The following is a 12,378-nucleotide window of genomic DNA, read 5'->3' on the forward strand; positions in this document are numbered from 1 at the left end:
ACGACACACACGCACACACACACACACACACACACACACACACACGTGCACACACACACACACACACACACACACACACACACACACACACACACACACGGATGGAGGTTCCTTGTCTGTCACCCATGCTGGTGTCCAACTCCTGGCCTCAAGTCATCCTTCTGCCTTAGATTCCCAAGTAACTGGTACTACAGGCTACTACTGCCCCAGGCTTAAAATAATTTCTGTCCTTTTCATTGTCTTCCTGCTCTATCATTAGGGATCAGCTTAGGAAAAGGGAAATGAACATTTTTGGACTCACCTGCCTCAACTCCTGGCCTCAAGCCATCCTTTTGCCTCAGACTTCCAAGTAACTGGTACTACAGGCACGTGCAACTGCCCTAGGCTTAAAATAATGTATGTCTCTTTCATTTTCTTCCTGCTCTATCATTAGGGATCAACTTAGGAGGAGGGAAATGAACATTTTTGGACTCACCGACCTCTCTCTCTGTGATTGCTTGTTTTAATTTAATTTAATTTAATTGTAGAGATGAGGGGTACAAGTAAGTGTTAACTACAAGTAAACCGCATGCAGGTGAAGTTTGGGCCTCCAACTGGCCCTCACTTCCCCTGGTTTAGGACCAGATAACTCTTTGTGTTGTTACATGCCCCTCTCTCCACCCTTTCTCCCCTGAACAGTGCTCAGCAACTGCCACCCCTTCCTTTGTGCTAATGTGACCAGTGTTCGGGGCCCACTTATGAATGAGAACATGCAGTATTCAGTTCTTTGTTTCTGTGATAGATCACTAAGTATGATAGCCTCCAATTCCATCCAGTTTGCTGCGAATTCCATGATTTTGTTCTCCTTTATGGCTGTGTAATACTTCATCATGTATATGTACCACATTTTCTTTATCCAGTCCACTTTTGTTGGGTGGTTGGGTTGATTCCATGTTTTTTCTATTGTGAATAGTGCTGCGATTAACATTCATGTGCAAGTGTCTTTTTTGTACAATGGTTTATGTTCCTCTGGGTATATTCCCAGGAGAGTTATTTCTGGATCATACGGAAGGTCAATTTTTAGTTCTTTTAGGAATGATCGCACTGTTTTCCATAGAGGTTGAATTGGTCTGCACTCCACCAACAGAGCAGAAGTGTTTCCTTTTCTCTGCACCCACGCTAGCACCTACTGTCTTTTGATTTATTGATGAGGTCCATTCTTACTGGAGTTAGGTGGTATCTCATTGTAGTTTTGATTTGAATTTCACTGATGACTAGTGTTGCTGAGAATTCTTTCATGTATCTGTTGGCTGCTTGTATGTCTTCTTTTGGGAAGTGTCTGTTCATGTCCTTTGCCCACTATTTTTTTATTTTTTTATTTTAAAGATGTGGAGAACAATTCAGGTTAGGTGTACCAATGTTCATTATGCAGGTAGCCTTGTTGATGAGGTGTGCCTCTCCCTCCCCTGGCAGCTTCCTTCAACTGCCAATCCCCGCCCCCCACTCCTGGCAGTTTCCTGCTACTGCCAATCCCTTTCTTATAGATTTTTATTATGATAATTGTTCAAAGTATGCTTATGAGTGAGAACATATGGTACTCTGTTCCTTTTTTCTGTGATAGATTACTGAGTATGATGGACTCTAAATCCATCCAAGTTGTTGCAAAGTTCATGTGTTTGTCTTTCTTTATGGCTGCATAACATCCCATTGTGTATACATACTACATTTTTTTATCCAGTCTAGCGTCGATGGGCAGTATGGTTGGTTCCATGTTTTTGCTATTGTAAGTAGACTCTGCCCACTTTTTAATGGGGTTGTTTTGTTTTTTTCCTTTCAGCTTATTTGAGTTCCTTGTAAATCCTGAATGTTAGACCTTTGTCAGATAATAATTAGAAAATATTTTTCCCATTCTTCCCACCCTGATGGTGTCTTTTGCTGTGCAAAACCTTTCAGTTTGATGAGATCTCACTTGTTGATCTCACTTGAGATGACATTTGCTTTTGGAGATTTGATCAAGAATTGGCTGCCTACTCCAATGTGCATAAGAGTATTTCCTATGTTTTTTCCTAAGATTCTTATAGTTTGAGGTTTTATGGTTAGGTCTTTGATAATTTGGAGTTGATATTTTTATGTGGAAATAGGAAGGGGTCCTGTTTCATTCTTCTGCATGTGGCCAGACAGTTTTCCTGGCACAGTTTGCTAAATATGTTCTCCTTCCCCCACTGGTTGTTTTCCCCAACTATGTTGAAGATGAGTTGGTCGAGAAATTGATTTTTTGCCTCCAGAATCTCATTCCTGTTCCATTGGTCTATGTATCTATTCTTGTACCAGTACCAGGCTGTTTTGGTTACTGCAGCCTTGTAGTAAAATTTAAAGTCTGGAAGTGTGATACCTCCTGTTCTGTCTCTTTTGGTAAGGGTTGTTTTGACTATTCATCCTCTTTTTTGTTTCTTATTAATTTCTGAAATGTCATTTCCAGGTCTGAGAAAATTAATGTTGGTAATTTATGGGTATTGCATTGAATCTGTAGATTGCCTTGGATAAGATAGACATCTTGACAATATTGATCCTTACAATCCATGAGTGTGGAATTTTTTTCCATTTGTATGTGCCATCCTTGATTTCTTTGAGCAGCATTTTGTAGTTCTCATTGTAAAGGTCTTTTACTTCTCTGGTTAAATGAATGCCAAGGCATTTCATTTTTCTTGTGTGGCTGTTGTGAATGGGACTGTGCTTTTTATTTGACACTCTGCTTGTTGCTGGTGTATAGAAATGCAACTGTCTTTTGCACATTGATTTTGTATCCCAAGAGTTTAGCAAAGTCAATTATCAGCATGGGGAGACTCTCGACAGTTCCCTAGGGAACGCATATCGTCCACAAAGAAGGATAGTTTGACTTCCTCTTTTCCTATTTGGAGATCCTTGATTTCCTTCTCTTGCATGATTGCTCTGGCTAGGACTTATAATACTATGTTCAACAAGAGAGGTGAGAATGGGAGTCCATTTCTAGTTCCCATTCTCAGGAGGAATGCTTCTAATTTCTGCCTATTGAGCACAGTGTTGGTTATGATCACAGATGGCTCTTACTATTTTGAGGAATGTTCCTTTTATGCTTATGTGCTCAAGAGTTTTAATCAAGGAGTTATGCTGGATTTTGTCGAATGCTTTTTCTGTATCTAATGATATAATCATGTAGTTCTTGATTTTACATCTGTTGATGTGCTGAATTATGTTTATGGTCTTGTGTATGTTGAACCAACCCTGCCTGCATCCCAGGAATAAAGCCTCCTTGGTCGTGGTGGATGATACCTGACATGTGGTGTTGGATCTGATTTGCTAGAATCTTGGATTTTTGCATTTGTGTTCATCTAGGAGATTGGTCTGTTATTCTCTTTCCTCGTTGAGTCTTTGCCAGGTTTGGATATAGTATTCCCTCTTTCCTGATTGCCTGGAAACTTTTAGTAAGATTGGTATCAGCTTTTCCTTGCATGTCTTATAGAATTCAGTTGGGAAGTCATTGGGCTCTTTTTGGTAGGTAGATTTCTTATGACTGAATCAATTTCCAGGTGACTGCCATTTCTTTTAAAAGTGTAACTTTATTTTTTATTGTTTTACATTATAATTCCTGAGTGCAAAAGTCTACAATTGCTTCTGTACTGTCATTCACTTTGCTCTGAAAATTTTATAGCCATATCCTATTTCACATCCCTGAATTATTTACAGCTAAAGATTCAAAAGTGTGGGAGAATCCAGCAACAGGGTCAGATGCAGTGATAGGAGTGCAGCACCACCCTCCAGGACGGCCCTGCAGGCAGCAGGACTTCATTCCCCCACAGGCACCTCTATGGAGAAAGGAATTTGGGGGGACAGTGATCAGAGCCTGGGTGTCCAGGGATGAACTGCAAGAGATCACTGTGAAGCACCAGCTGGCATCAGTCAAGGTTTACCACTTCCGGAGCAAGAGTGTGAATGTGGTCGGGCCTTGACCCTGCCGTGCCTCACACTGCAGAGGGCAAGGATGTCCCACTGGGTGCATAAACACTGTAAAGAGAGGGAATCCTGCCCACGTGACTACACTCAGTGCAGGATCCAGGATCTCATCTGTGGCCCTATTAAGACACTTCCACCTCCTCATTCCCCCAGATGAAGACTGATCAGGCATAGGACTCACATTTGCTCAAAAAAAGCCAAAGTGCACATCACAAACTTGAAGAGAAAAAAGCCAGCAGCAGCTTGGGAATGTAGAAGGAAAACAGATGTTTAAAGTGTGGACTTAAAGCTGCAGGTCCCCAGGAGATGAAACCATGCAAACGGGCAGCCCTGAGGCAACTGTTCAAACCACTCTGATCAGAGGGACAGAAGAGAGAAGTGGACGCCAAGTGTACAGAATTCTCCCACAGAGACACTGCCAACATCTATGTCCCCAGTATGGTTGACCCTGATACCAGAGCAGCCTGCAGATTATCGGAAGGGACTAGGGTTTATCCAGTGCCTGTTGTCTCTTATTTCCTCCCTAGGACAGTGCAGGGAAATTTATTCACAGAGCCAGTAGAAACCAAGGCATCCTTAAATTCGGGTCCTGACACAGCCTTCTTTAAATTCAAACAAAATGAAATAACACCTGAACAGGAGGGACATAGGAAGGTATTTGAGCACATCTGGCAACAAGTGGTGCAGAACTCTCCTAGCAAGACAGATCAGTAATGTGGGTGCTGGAAGACCACTAATGGCAGCAAAGACCTTGTGAAAATTCATTTATTTGATTTAATTCATTGAAAAGAGGATGTTGATGGATCAATTCTCATTCTTTTCTTTACAGGTGGCGCATACTGCACTCTGTGGACACATTTAGGGTTTGGGACAATTCCTGAAAATTAGGGTTTAAAAAACAAGAACATCAAAGCTATATAAATAACAAATTAGAACCACCACCCATAATGTGAATATCTAAAAGGGTATTATATCTCAGCTTGTGAGAGTCAACCATAAACACTGGTGAATAATGTAGTCTATAAAAGGCAAACAAGAATACATACAAATAAACCTAATTTCTAGTCATATAAAAGTAAACCTCATGAACTGTTTTGAGGGGTCATTATTTGCTCAGCTTTTTATGGATTCCAAGGGAAGCAAGCTAACCTTTTCCTACACGAATGGTACCAGGGCACCAGTCCAGCCCCTTAGACAGCTGACCAGGCCACTGGACAGTACTGTGTCTGCAGAAAGATGAGATCTTTGCTACACATGAACTGTGAGAATGGAGTCCAGATCCAAAAGGAAAATGTTCCATGTGTCTCTGTGTCTGCATGGGTCATACATGTTGTGCGTACAGATAGGCAGGCCAACAGTAACTAAAGTTACTGTTTCTGTCTCTGTAAATGTTTCTAAGGCTACAATAACATCTTTTTAAAGTTTATCTCTAAGAAAAATAAATAACATAGTGTCAAAATGGGAAAATCATCTATTTTGATGTATTCTTTAATAATAACAAAACAACTCACCCTTGGCTCTTGATTATACACAAAATTAATGAAGTATGGGCTAGGTAGAAGATCACTGCTAATGTTTTAATTTCTTTTCAACATCATTATCTTCTATCAGCTTTTAGTTCTCTTGGTATCAATGATAGACACGCTACCATAATTTATATAGCTGAGTTTAGAACTCATTGAAGTGTCAAAGTTACCTCCATTTTCCAATAGCTATGTTAATCAAAGTGTTGTCTGGAACTCTTAAGACACTTTCTGGGAGTCCACAAGGACAAGTTATTTTTATTTTGTATTAAGATGTCTTTGTTTTTTCTCATTCTCAAGTGTATGGTGGTATTTGCAGATGTCAAGTGACGTATGTTGATTTCACAGCTCTAACGGGTCATAGAATGTGTGCTTGTATAACCTTTTGTATTAATAGCCTCTCAGTTTAAATGTACATATGTGATATATTGATGAGTACTATTCACATAAGCTACAGCTCAATAGTTGTCCAAGTGTAAAGAATATTTGAACCAAAAAGGTTAAGCAATACTATTAAGGGAGCCCCACTCCCCTTCTTCATAGTCTGTGGTGTAGGTTATGTTGTTGCTTTATGACTATTTCAGAGATGTTATTTGCATCATGGCAGAATTTCTAGCTGGTTTTCTGATGATACAGCTTTCCTCTGGTTTTTTTTTCTTTTTTGAGTTGGAGTCTCACTCTGTCGCCCAGACTGGAGTGCAGTGGCCACTCCAAACCACTGTAGCCTCGACCTGCTGGGCTCCGGCGATCCTTCCACCTTAGCCTTCCAAGTAGCCGGAATTACAGGTGTGCGCTACCACGCCCAGCTAATTGTTTTTTTATTTATTTATTGTAGAGATGAGGTCTTGCCAAGTTGCCCAGGTGGTTCTCGAACCCGCAGGCTCAGGCAATTCACTCACCTCGGCCTTCCAAAGCGTGGGATTACAAACTAAGCCACCAAGCCCGGCCTCCTCTGTTTTTTAAATTCCATGATTCCCATCTGGTCCACTCTTCTTTCCAGAATCCTTTCTTGGAGATCTCATTGCTGATAGAATTTTGCACACATAAAGTAATTTATCCAACTTTTATTTCCAATATGAATAATACTTTTATCATGTTCCAATTGATGTTGATTTTAATGGTATATGCATTTCAATCTAAAGTTTTATTTTATGAATTTTTAATAGGATTAGGCTAGAAATGTGAAAAACAATCAGACAAAGCAGTATGACTGAGTTTGCACCTGAAACCAGACTCTATTCTGTAAGCAGCCCTTTAAAAGCATTCACTGGGCCACTGCCTTACTAGACTCTGGTGTGACCATGTGCTTTTTGAGCTATGGTCGTTGCCATGTTTCTTGGCTTTGGCCCCTTTTCCTACCTTGAATCTCCTCTATTTCTCTCTAGTTTACTTTTTAAATAAGCTATATTTTCCAATCTAAAAATAAATAAATAAATAAAAGCATTCACTGGTTCCATATAGGAAGTACATACTATTCTCCCAACTTTGTCATATATAAGGCCTCTTCTCCACCCACATCTCAAACATTCATTGGGTAAAGAGATGAAGAAATTCTTCACTAAATTCTATAGACAATACAAAATTTCCTTTTAGCTAGAAAAATGGAGTTGACTTTAGAAATGAGAACAGTAGGCCGAGTGCAGTGGCTTAACTTGTAATCCTAGCACTTTGGGAGGCCAAGGTGAGAGGATTGCCTGAGTCTACGGGTTCAAGACCAGTTTGGGCAACTTGGTGAGACCTCATCTCTACAATAAATCAAAAATTTAGCCAGGTGTGATAGTGTGTGCCTGCAGTTCTGGCTACTTGGAAGGCTGAGATGGAAGGATGGCCTGATCCCAGTGGGTCGATGCTGGAGTGGCCATGAGCATGCCAAAGCACTTCAGCCTGGGTGACAGAGTGATATTCCAACTCAAGAAAAAAAGAGAAAAGAAAGAAAGAAATGAGAAGTATAAGCTAGTCTGAAGAGTTTCCTGTGGAATCAGTGAGAATCTGGAGGAGAAAAGTCACTCAACAAATGGTTAGACTGTCATTAGAGTGGAAATTGTTGGGCGCTTTTTGTTTATTCTCAAACTCACAAGAAAACTCAAAACTCCAAAATAGACAGGCTTTTAAACTTCAGCAGTCAATGTGTGTTACTAAAGTTATTTAAGCATATTTTGTGTGTCTGTAGTTCCCGGTACTCAGAAGGCTAAGGTGGAAGGATTGCTGGAGCCCAGCAGGTCAACGCTGGGGTGACTGTGAGCGTGCCATTGCACTCTAGCCTGGGCGACAGAGTGAGACTCCAACTCACAAAAAAAAAAAAAAAAAAAAAAAGAAAGAAAAAAGAAGTTATTTAAGCATATTTCATTTAAAAAATTTTAAACTTTTCTTTCTATTGGAAAAAAGAATCTATTCCCTATTTAAAAGGTATTTTGTCTACTTTTCATTAGCACCTAAAGTCAATTCCTTTATGCCACACTCCATGTAGCCCTAAAACATAAGACAACAACCCTTCAACACTGAGGTGGAGTTCAGAATCCTTTGTCATCTTACTCTCCAGCTCTACTGATTTAATGTATTGACTTTCCTTTAGTCATAAGTCTCATGTCATTTCCATTCTTTATTTCCATTAATGGACCCTCCCAGACAAACCATGATCTCAATTATTCCTAATATTCTGGGTACATTTAGAGTAATTTATCACTGCAGATTTATATCTCTCTCCAAAGAGTTGGATAAATGAATAATGCAGGTGAGGGTGTCAAGAGAACTGAGCTACTATTCTACTATTTCTGCTGGTCTTTACTGGTGTGCAGTAAAATTTAGTGTCATGATTTTATCATAATTATTATTACCTAGATTTAAACAGAATCTGTTGAGATCCTGTAATTTACTTTCTTTTAGTTGATGGTTTCTCAAAACAATCTTTTCATCGCCTGCATGGCTTTGACTGGGTAGAGGGTTCAAGCAAGGCTAATCTCCATTATTCTGTCAGAGAGTGCTAGTATTCTGGCAACTGGGCTTCTGGTTGTCAATCTCCTCTGAGTTGGATGGAGCCACTCCTATCATCTCTCCTCAGAGTTGATCACGTGTCAATTAATTGAAGGAAAGTCAGGTGGCTGATCTTGCAAAGCAGAGGACAGTTTGTTGACCCAGGAGTTGCTCTTCTTTTAATCTCTGGCAGAAGCAGCCATTGTCCTGCCTCTAAGTAGCTCAACATTGTCCTTAATTCTTCCCCTCTGCCAGAGCCCCTACTTTCCAATTTTGCTGCATTGAATTGTAGTAACTTACACTTTGCAATTTGTCAGGGTAAAGTCACTTCCCTTCTTTCATCTCATGAAAATAAAAATTACATTTGTTTCCTTTTTTGCTCACAAACCAAGGTCAAGTTTTTCTTTCTGGGAAAGCTGAAATGAGAAACAAACAAACAAAACCTGAAGTCTTACAAATTATAAAGAAAAATGGTGTGCCCCTCCTGGCCTTTCTTCACAGAATTTTCTTTTGCCTGTATTAACCTCAGGATGAAGTAGACAGAGATACAAGAGCAGTAAGACAAACTTTGCTCAGTGAATCATTACGCGAAAGAGAAGCTTCAAAAAAACCTCTAAAGGAGAGCATGCTGTTTCTCTCTGACTTAATCACTTTGCTCCATTGCCCTACATTCTGAGCATGAAACAGAGAAGGAAGAACCAGGAAGCCCAATAGAATCATGCTGAATGAATGAATGAACAACAAAAGGTCACTAGTTTCTAAAATGCAAGCTTCTAATGCTAGACAATGCCACCTTTGAATTCCTTTGCCTGGTTCAGAAATGTTCAGCATAATAAGTGTTCAATAGTTTAAGTAATATAGTTGAAGCATAAAAGCTATGCCAGCAGAATAAAAATGATTTGGTTACTAAAGTTGAAATGATTATAACTAGATAATTCTTCCACCTATCTAGACAAAACAAAACTTTGCTTTCGGCATCTGAGGGCTGTTGACACTTTTGATACCTGGGAACATTGGTCAGGATAGGAGGAGGTCACTGCTGAGAGCTAGGGTCCTTCACATAAACACTTTGGGTGCAAAGGTGAGGATCCTGGAGGATTAATTATGTTGGAAACAAAGTAACAAACCCCTCTCTAGTAAGAGCATTTCAAAGTCATCGGGGAATGGTGAGTCTGCCTTTAGGGAGTTAGTCTACAAGAGTTTGCATGAGTACACTTTGTCATTCTACAGTAGAAGGTGTCATTGGATGTGACAATTAGCTTGTGAGTGAAGTGGTGTTAGAAAAATAAAATTATCTTGAAATTAGAATCCTTAGTCGGGCATGGTGGTACGTGCCTGTAATTCCAGCTACTTTGAAGGTTGAGGCGGAAGGATCACCTGAACCCAGCAGGTCGAGGCTGCAGTGGCCGTGAGGGTGCCACTGCACTCCAATCTGGGCAGCAGAGTGAGACTCTAACTCAAAAATAAATAAATAAATAAATAAGAATCTTCACATCCAATTGCACCTGAAAAGAGCTAGGATTCCACCTGGGGTGTTGGCAAAGCCTGAGTGGCACTTAGACCTCCAGTCAGAAAATGATGAAAAAAGGGCAATGTCTATATTAATCCTGACCTTGTGATCCTAGATAAGCATAGCACATTGACCTGAATGAATGTATTCTAGAAGGAAAAGTCCAAGAAGCTCATTAACTAACAGCCATCAGCCTCTGCTGTGAATACAATAGTTACAAACTCAGTCCTAAACAGCCTGGTTGCCAGAGGTGGCTATAATGTGAACTGAGTATCACATATTTTCATAAAAACAAACAGAAACTCTTAGCGAAGAAGGAGATTGACTTCCTATGGAAAGCATAGAGGAGAAAAGTGGAGCCTAGGATCAGGGCTAAACATTTGTTCCTAAGCAGAGAAAAGCAATTTTTTATATATAAAAAATGTGTGTGTCACATGTTTATTGCAGCATTATTCATAATAGTAAAAACATGGACCCAACCATGCTGCCCATCGAAAGAGGACTAGATTTTAAAAATATGGTGCATATACACAATGGAATATTACACAGCCATAAAGGAGGACAAAATTATGAACTTCATAGCAACTTGGATGGACTTAGAGTCTATGATACTGAGTGATCTATCACAGAAACAAAGAACAGAGTACCATGTGTTCTTACTCATAAGTGGACCCTGAATGATTATCATAATACTATAAGAAAGGAATTGGCAGTAGTGGGAAACTGCCAGGGAAAGTGGGGGGGGGGCACCTCTCATCAACAAGGGTACCTGAACAATGAACATTTGTATACCTAACCCTGAATTGTAACCAACATCTCTAAAATTAAAAATTAAAAAAAGTATGTGTTTGTGTGTATGTTTGTGTAAGGGTATTTACATACATACATACACAGGAGTGTGCATACATAAATACACACATATACTTCTGTATGTGTGTATATGTATGCATAGGTATATATGTATGTGTATATATATGTATATGTATACATATGCATGTATGTAAATACATACATACATATACTTCTGTATGTATGTGTGCATAGATACACAGAAGTGTACACACATAAATATGCACATACATGTAAATACATGCATGCATACACTCGTGTGTGTGTGTATGCATGTAAATACATGGGGCAAAGACATTTCTCATGTGATTTTTAAATATTCATCTGCATTGGCATATCTGAAGTTTACTAGAAAAATTAAACTTCTATTGTAAAATTGATTGTGAAGATTGATGACATTTTCATAGGCCAAATGGAGAATAAATAAACAAAAACAAAAAAGGTAGGTAAAAGTATAGAAAAATGCTCAGAAAATGAAAATCATGTTCCCTATTTAAAAGCCATGCATAGAAAGACTGTCTTCACAGAACCTAGGGTCTAAAGTTCACCCAGACCCCAGCTCAGCCAGGCCAATCATCCTCATTTCCCAATGGCCCTCCTGCTCTCTCTACTGGCAGCTCTGGTGGTGTGCAGCTGTGGCCCTGTAGGAACCCTGGGCTGTGACTGGCCTCAGAACCACCGCCTGCTTAGCAGGAAGACCTTGGTGCATCTGGGCCACATGAGGAGACTCTCCCCTTTCTCATGTCTTAGAGACAAAATGACTTCAGATTCCCCCGGGAGGTGGTGCATGGCAGCCAGCTGCAGAAGGCCCAGGCCGTGTCTATCCGCCACAAGATGCTGCAGCAGGTCTTCAACCTCTTCCACACAGAGTGTTCCTCTGCTGCCTGGCACACCACCCTCCTGGACAAACTCCTCGCTGGACTTCATCAGCAGCTGGGCCATCTGGAGACCTGCTTGGTGCGGGTGGTGAGAAAGGAAGAGTCTGCCAGGGTGATTGAGAGTCCTCCTCTGGTCTTGAAGAGGTACTTCCAGGGAATCCGTTTCTACCTAAAAGAGAAGAAATATAGTGACTGTGCCTGGGAAGTTGTCAGAGTGGAAATCATGAGATCCATTTCTTTATCAAAAAACTTGCAGGAAAAGTTTAGGAATAAGGATGGAGACCTGAGGTCATCTTGAAATGATTTTCATTGACTAATCTGCCATATTGCACCACCACATGTGCCTTTGGATGTTTCAAAAGACTCTTACATTCAGCATTTTTAAAAAATATATGAAGAAAGTATATGCTTAAAATATTCAACTCCAAGGGCATCAGTTCCTCAGAGATGACAGCCTTGATGTTATTTATTGTTTGTTATTTACTTATTAATCCATTTATGTTTATTTTTTTACATCATATTTATAATATTTAGATATTTTACATATAACATGTTCACCTTGTCATTGTGTTAAAATTTTAAAAACATGTTGACTTCTCCATCTTGAATTCAGTTTTATTATATTCTTATTTAGAAACTTGAGTTTATTTATTTTATAAACTGAATAAAAACCCTGGTT

The 12,378-nt window shown here is 39.8% G+C and overlaps 1 pseudogene; it reads left to right on the top strand.

Annotated features, from left to right (window-relative positions):
- Positions 1–11,410: 11,410 nt before the first annotated feature.
- LOC103274162 lies at positions 11,411–11,997 on the top strand (annotated as a pseudogene).
- The last annotated feature ends 381 nt before the right edge of the window (positions 11,998–12,378 follow it).

This window comes from Carlito syrichta, unplaced genomic scaffold (genome assembly GCF_000164805.1).
Source record: "Carlito syrichta isolate Samal-C Ts95f unplaced genomic scaffold, Tarsius_syrichta-2.0.1 Scaffold314566, whole genome shotgun sequence".
NCBI classification, from domain to species: Eukaryota; Metazoa; Chordata; class Mammalia; order Primates; family Tarsiidae; genus Carlito; species Carlito syrichta.